We start from the raw sequence: 7815 nt of genomic DNA, 5'->3' as shown, positions 1-7815 counted from the left end.
AAAGTACATCCTCTGGGTAGATACAGCCCTACACTAGGTTTCAGTGGCTTGGAGAGTAGAGCAGGGTCTGAATTTCAGCTGCCATTTGTTTCCTGCCTCAGGCACTTTTGTGACAGGAACAAAATGTGTGACTCTATGTTCTGGCCCCGCCTGGTTATTGGTGTTCTATTGTTAAATTCGGAACACAGCCTCTGGCCACAGACCAGGGAAGTTAGTTTCTGTCCCCTTCTCCCCACATCCTTTAATTATAACATTCTGTGATTTACTGTTCAAACACTAAGCAAATCTTCCTCCTTCTGTCTTTATTTTTCTCTCTGAAAGCTCCAGAGACTGTTCCTTCCTATATGGAATATAGAGCCCCATTTGTCAGAAATAAGTTTGGCAAGCATAATACTCTATCCATACTTTCATCTGACTCAGGAAAATGATGGGGTTTTTTAAGTTTATTTTTTTTTCAGTGCCTAAATCGTTTTGAAACACTAATACCAGAAATAAAAAGAAAGAGGGAGAGAAAACGTTGCCGACAACCCTGTCTCCTATCATAATGACTGTTTTCATTTCTCCATATAACCTCGGTGACATTGTCTCCAAGTTCCTAAATTCCAAACTCTGTCCTCATGCATGTCATTTTGTCATTCTTTTAATGAAAGAATACATTTCATTTTATTTTCTGTGCTTTTTACTGAATAGTATTGGACTCCCCAAATTTCATGTTTCATTCATGCATATATCCAACAAATTTTACATAGTTCTTATAACTTGCCAGGCTCTATTTTAGATGACAAGGATACAGTAACGAATATGCCAAAGACCTTATCCTGTGGATTTAATTCTAGTTAAAGAGACATACAACCAACAATGCATATATAGTAAAATGTCAGGTGCTATAAAGCAAATTAAAGCAAGGCAAAGGAACAGAGAACAATGTTGTAGGGAGTGACCGTTTTAGAAAATGCCTCTTGGAGTAGATACACAATTACTTAATAGTGACACCAAATTCAAACATTTAGATCATTGTTTCTGAGATTGCCTATCAGTGAAATACATATTTATTTTTTATTAAAAGTTTCCTTTAGCATAAAACTCTGAAAGAGGACTACTAGCAGTTTTAGCTCCTAGTTTTTCCTAAAGATTATAATCACCACAATTCACATGTCAGAGGGCAAAATGTTAGCAAGAGACAATTCTAGGAAGATAGCAAAGTAGAAAGCACCAGGATTCTATCTCCCTACCTAGCAACAACTGCACTAGCAGAATCTGCCTCATGTAACTATTTGCAACTCTGGAACCTTTTGAAGACTTGCTGGTAACTTCCAGTGGAAGAATTGCTTCTGATCACACAGGTGCAGATAAAGAGGCAGGCAATGGTCGCTGTACCTCCCACTCTGCTGCAAGCCCCTCTATCCATACCGCAAAATTCCAGGGGATTTATAAAACCACTAGCCCAAATAAAGGCAAAGAAAAGGAAGCTGAGGATGGCATTATTGCTTATGATGATTGTGGAGTGAAATTGACTATTGTTTTTCAAGCCAAGGATGTGGAAGGATCTACTTCTCCTCAAATAGGAGACAAGGTTGAATTTAGTATTAGTGACAAACAGAGGCCTGGACAGCAGATTGCAACTTGTGTGCGACTCTTAGGTCATAATTCGAACTCCAAGAGGCTCTTGGGTTATGTGGCAACTTTGAAGGATAATTTTGGGTTTATTGAAACAGCCAATCATGATAAGGAAATCTTTTTCCATTACAGTGAGTTCTCTGGTGATGTTGATAGCCTGGAACTGGGGGACATGGTCGAGTACAGCTTGTCCAAAGGAAAAGGCAACAAAGTCAGTGCAGAAAAAGTGAACAAAACACACTCAGTGAATGGCATTACTGAGGAAGCTGATCCCACCATCTATTCTGGTAAAGTCATTCGCCCCTTGAGGAGTGTTGATCCAACACAGACTGAGTACCAAGGAATGATTGAGATCGTGGACAAAGGGGATATGAAAGGTGAGGTCTATCCATTTGGCATAGTTGGGATGGCCAACAAAGGGGACTGCCTACAGAAAGGGGAGAGCGTCAAGTTCCAGTTGTGTGTTCTGGGCCAAAATGCACAGACTATGGCCTACAACATCACACCCCTGCATAGGGCTACAGTGGAGTGCGTGAAAGATCGGTTTGGCTTCATTAACTATGAAGTAGGAGATAGCAAGAAGCTCTTTTTCCACGTGAAAGAAGTTCAGGATGGCATTGAGCTACAGGCAGGAGATGAGGTGGAATTCTCAGTGATTCTTAATCAGCGCACTGGCAAGTGCAGTGCTTGTAATGTTTGCTGAGTCTGCGAGGGCCCCAAGGTTGTTGCAGCTCCACGACCTGATAGGTTGGTCAATCGCTTGAAGAATATCACCCTGGATGATGCCAGTGCTCCTCACCTAATGGTTCTTCGTCAGCCAAGGGGACCAGATAACTCAATGGGATTTGGTGCAGAAAGAAAGATCCGTCAAGCTGGTGTCATTGACTGACCACATCCACAAAGCACATCATTAATCCACTATGATCAAGTTGGGGGGATTCTGGTGAAGGGTTCTGAATATCTCCCTCTTCATCCCTCCCAAAATCTGGAATACTTATTCTATTGAGCTATTACACCAGTTTTAACACCTTCCTCATGTTATGTTTAAAAAAATAAATAAATTTAAGAAAACCATTTTAAAATTAAAAAAAAAAAATTCCAGGGGATTTAAAGGGCTGGCACTCCTAGTCTCCCTCTCTTTTTCTCTGATGGAATTGAAGAGAGAAATAGAAGGCTCGATTCTAGGATTTATTTAGGGGTTTGAAATTTTCTCAAGTCGGCCATGAGGAAAAAAAAAAACAAGCCACAGCAACATCTGAATCCTTGAAAACATCCTGAGAGAAAGGGGGAAGGGAAAACAGCAGCCACCGGCCCAACCACTTGTGTCTTCTGCCCCTTCCCACCTATCTCATCCACCCTACCAGCCCACACTGCCTGGTACTTGAAATCTGTGGCTAAGGGACCATTACCACGTAACTTCAAAAATAATTAACCACCCTTCCTTCTAAAACCCACCCAAATTCACTCATTCAGCACTTACTTTTTTTAATCCACTCAGAACTTTTTTTCTATGAGCCCCCTCTCTAAATGGAGTTGGGGAGGGGAGAATGCATGCTGAGTTGGCCTTTATTTTTTTTAAGAGACTTTTTGATCCAATGAGGCCCCCCCCCCCAAAATAATTGAACTTTGGGTTCTGATTGGTTGTTTTATTTTTTTCCTCCAAAAGTTTAACCTCCTCCCCACCTGAGCCTGATAAAACCTTGATCATGGCTTTGGGTCCCCTAGGCTTTGAAGAGAGTCCTTAAACTTAAGGATGCTGGATAGCTTCCTTAACTGAGATAGGGAACTCAAGAGTATGGATGAGATTTCAAAGATATTCAGTCTGATGAAGGAAGCATGAAAGATGGTGAGTCGCCGCACTTATTTGAACATTCTGCTACAGACTCATTCACCAGAAATTTTGGTCAAGTTTATTGATGCTGGTAGTTACAAGTTTCTTAACAATTCACTGAGAAATTAAAAAACAACCAACATTCCCCTCTTGCAGCAAATCCTACTGACCCTGCAGCATCTCCACTCACTGCAGACCATCTCAAGCAGAAAAACACAGCCAAACAGGTGAAGCAACTGAGCAAGTCAAGTGAGAATGAAGAGCTCTGGAAATTGGCCTCAGTCCTTATCAGCGACTAGATGACCGTCATCCGCTCCCAGAGCAGTACACTACCCAGCCTGCTGAGAAAGATAAAAGAAACAGAAAGAAGAGAGAAAGAGTTAAACCACCCCTCCTGAGCAACTGGTGATAGAAGTAAAGGCTGAGACTCAGGCTCAGGAGGCCCCAGGGAAGAAGAGGGAGAAGTCTAAGTCTCTTACAACCCCAGTGCCCAGTCTCACGCCAAGTTCCACTGGACTAGAGCTGGAGACCCCTTCTTTGGTGACTGTGAAGAAGAATACCAGTGCAGTGGTGGTTTCTGACAAGCACAACCTTAAACGCATTCCCCTCAAGTGTCAACACAACACCCAGTGCCACCAAAGAGATCTAAGTGAAGATCATCCTGCCACAGCCAATGGAAAGCCTGGGCTTTCTGGATGTGCTCAATTCATCTTCTGTTCCAGGCATCCAAATCAAGAAGAAGAAGGTGCTATCACCCACAGCTGCCAAGTCAAGCCCATTTGAAGGGAAAATAAGCCCAGAACCAAGCACAGCTGAAACTTCTTCCCCAGAGCCAGTCAGCACCTCCTTCTGAGGTTATGGACACAGAATGTCCAGAGCCCCCAGTTTCCCCTGCTGAAGTCCTAGAGCTCATGGATACCACCACTTTGGAGCCAGGAACTCTGAATGCAAAGCCAATTGAGAGTACTAGAGATCCTAGTCAGCTGACTCGGAAAGGCAGGAAGAGGAAAGCTGTGATGAGGCCAGAGGAGGGCAAGACTGAGGGAGTATTTCTGTTTTGAACTGGATGAAATTGAATGAGTAAATGTGAATAAGATTAAGGACTTTGGCAAGTCAGCTAAGTGAGAGATACCATCAGAGCGAACACATGTTTGAGATAGGCTGGCATCTGAGCCACAGCACAGTGGAGGAGAAGGTGCCCTGGATGCGCACCAGGCCGCTGGTGCTGCTTTTGCCTCTTGTTATCCCTGGAAGCAACAGGAAGTACATCCAGGCTGAGGAGGAGAAGGGGATCTTTCAGGAGCTCTTCCCAAACAAGGGAAGTCCTCATGAGCCTGATCCTGAGCCTTAGGAGCCTATTCCCCTCCCCCCAAACTCATCACCCTAGATGTGGATTGTTCCGTTCCATGGATGAGACCCTGGAGCCTAAGAAGCCTGTGGTTCACCTGATGGGGAAGGCAGTTTGAAGCTGCCTCCTATTATGGCCAATTTTATTGGAAGCACAGGTGCCGGGAAGAGTCCCCAGGACCCTAGAGCAGGAGGCATCAATGTGCAGGAGAGCCTCTCCTCCATCACGGGTAGACCTAACAGTTGTCCCTCACAGGAAGGCCAAAGCAACCAGACTATTCAGACAAGATCAAGCAGATGCTGGTGCCACCTGGATTCAGGCCTGGTCCAATAGCCAGTGGTTTCTTACTGGAAGGCCCTGAGGGGCCCAAGGCATGCCGCACTTCCTCCCTGAACCTGGGAAACCTATGCCGGGTCCCCATGGAGGACCTGGGTGTCCTGGTAGCCCAGAGGGTCCACGTCCGCTGTGTCCCCCACCCTCTTCCAGGGCGAGGGTGGTGATCCCTTCTGGGATGGCCCATGTGACACCATGCAGGGTGACCTGGTGTGGGGGGATCAGCCTCAGGTCCTGGACCCTACCATAGAGGCCATGGTGGCCAAGGAGGAAATGAACCTTCTCTTTCTCCATTCTGAGGGGCCAGAAAAGGTCACTCTGAAGGGGGACTCCCAAATGGAGGAGGGGACCCTGGTGGGGGTGTGGTTGGAGATGGTGGGCATCATCTCCACAAAGGCCCTGGCAGTGGCATGGGGGTGAAGGCAGTGGACATTGCCCCCACAGAGGCCCTGGTGGAGGAATGGATGCTGGTGGTAGACACTGGCCCCATGAAGGCTTTGGACATGGGGGACAGACCCCATGGCCACCAGCCTCATGATGTTCCTGGTTATTGAGGCCACAACCATTGAGGGCCAGCCCCTCATGAGCACCATAGCTATGATAGCCCTGGCCATAGGAGGAATGTGGGGCCACTGAGGGCATGATGGAGGCCACAGCCATGGAAGAGACTGAAAACTTTTCCCCTAAGATCAGGAACAAGGTAAGTTTGGATACCCACTTTCAGCACTTCTATTCAACATAGTACTGGAAGTTGTAGCCAGAGCAAGTAGGGAAGAAAAAGAAATGGAAACATCCAGATTGGAAAGGATGAAATAAAAACATCTCTATTTGCAGATGGTATAATCTTATATGTAGAAAATCCTAAAGATTCCACAAAAGAGTCTGTTAGAACTAATTAATTAATTCAGCAAAAAAATCAGGATACAAAGGCAACACAAAAGTCAGTTGCATTTCTATACACTAAGAATGAGCAATTTGAAAAGGAAATCATAAAAACAATCCTCTTACAATAGCATCAAAAAGAATAAAATACTTAGGAATTAACTTAGGATGTTAAGTGCAATGAAAACTATAAGACATTGCTGAAAGAAATTAAATGAGACATAAATAAATGGAAACACCTCATATTTATAGAATGGAAAATTTAATATTGTTAAAAAATGACAATATTGCCCAAAACAATTTACAGATTCAATGTGCTCCCTACCAAAATACCAACTACATTTTTTTTGCAAAAATATGAAAAAGCATACTAAAATTCACATGGCATCTCAAGGGACCCCATGAAGTCAAAACAATTTTGAAAAAGAACAAAACTGGAAGACTCACACTTTTTGATTTCAAAACTTACTACAAAGTTACAGTAATCAAAATAGTGCAGTACTGGCATAAATACAGACATAAAGATCAATGGAATAGAATATAGAGCCCGGAAATAAACTATAACATATATGGTCAAATGAATTTTGACAAAAGTCTCTAGACCATTCAATGGGGAAAGAACAAGCTGTTCAACAAATGATTCTGGGGAAAATGGACATACGTATGCAAAATAATGGAGTTAGACCTTCAGCTAACATCATATAAAAAAAAATTCCTCATGGATCAAGGGCCTAAATGTAAGACCAAAAACAATAAACTCTTAGGAGAAAATAGGACAAAGGCTTCATGACATTGAACTTGGAAATGATTTTCTGTCTAAGACACTAAGTACATAAGTAACAAAAGAAAAATTAGACAAATCATACTGCATGAAAATTTTAAAATTGTATGCATCAAAAGGCACTATAACAGAGTAAAAAGGAAAACAACAGGAGACTGTATTGGCAAATTACTTATCTTCAAGGCATTAATATACAAAGTATATAGAGAACTTTTAAAGCTCAACAATAAAAAAGCAACCTGATTCAAAAATAGGCAAAGTACGTAAATAGATATTTCTACTAAAGAAGATATACAAATAGCCAAGAAGCACATGAAAAGATGCTCAGCATCACTGACCATTAGGAAAATTTAAATAAAAACTATAATGAGTTATGACCTCACACTCATTAGGATGGCTTCTATCAGAAAAACAAACAACAAATAACATTGGCAAGGAAGTAGAGAAATTGGAACCCTTGTTCATCGTAATAACTGGAGAGTTATTGTTTAGTAGGTATAGGGTTTCATTTTTACAGGATAAAAAAAGGTATGGGAATGGATTGTGGTGTTTAAAACCTTTGAACTACACACACAAAAAGTGGTTAAGGTGGTAAATTTTATGTTGCATGTATTTTAGCACAATTTTTAAAAACTGAAAAAGAATGTTATCAAAAGTCTAGATATGTTCTGTTTGCAGTTTCCCAACGTGTGATAACATTTCTCTCTACTATTATTTCATCCATGTTCTCCTCTCTGCTTGAGTCCTTGGTCCTCAGTCCTCCCCAGCTGCTCCTAATCATTCTATAAAACTCAAGTGTCAGGAAGATTTTTTTTAACACCCCTAGACCAGCGTTTCTCAAACTTTAATGGGCATCTAAATCATCAATGGATCATGGAAATGTACATTCTTATTTATTCAGTCTTGTGTGGGGCCTGAAAGTTTGCATTTCTTTTTTTCCTTTTTTTTTTCTTTGAGTTGGCATTTTTAAGAAGCTCCCAAGTGAGTTAGGTAGTGCAATCCATGGAACACACTTGAGTGGGG

At 42.3% G+C, this 7815-nt stretch overlaps 2 pseudogenes; both read left to right on the top strand.

Moving 5' to 3' along the window:
* Positions 1-1437: 1437 nt before the first annotated feature.
* LOC133040316 (cold shock domain-containing protein E1-like) lies at positions 1438-2679 on the top strand (annotated as a pseudogene).
* Positions 2538-5801, top strand: LOC133039989 (serine/threonine-protein phosphatase 1 regulatory subunit 10-like; annotated as a pseudogene).
* The last annotated feature ends 2014 nt before the right edge of the window (positions 5802-7815 follow it).

This window comes from Dama dama, chromosome 20 (assembly GCF_033118175.1).
Source record: "Dama dama isolate Ldn47 chromosome 20, ASM3311817v1, whole genome shotgun sequence".
NCBI classification, from domain to species: domain Eukaryota; kingdom Metazoa; phylum Chordata; class Mammalia; order Artiodactyla; family Cervidae; genus Dama; species Dama dama.
The sequence above is the reverse complement of the archived record's forward strand: the minus strand, read 5'-3'. Positions and strand labels throughout refer to the sequence as shown.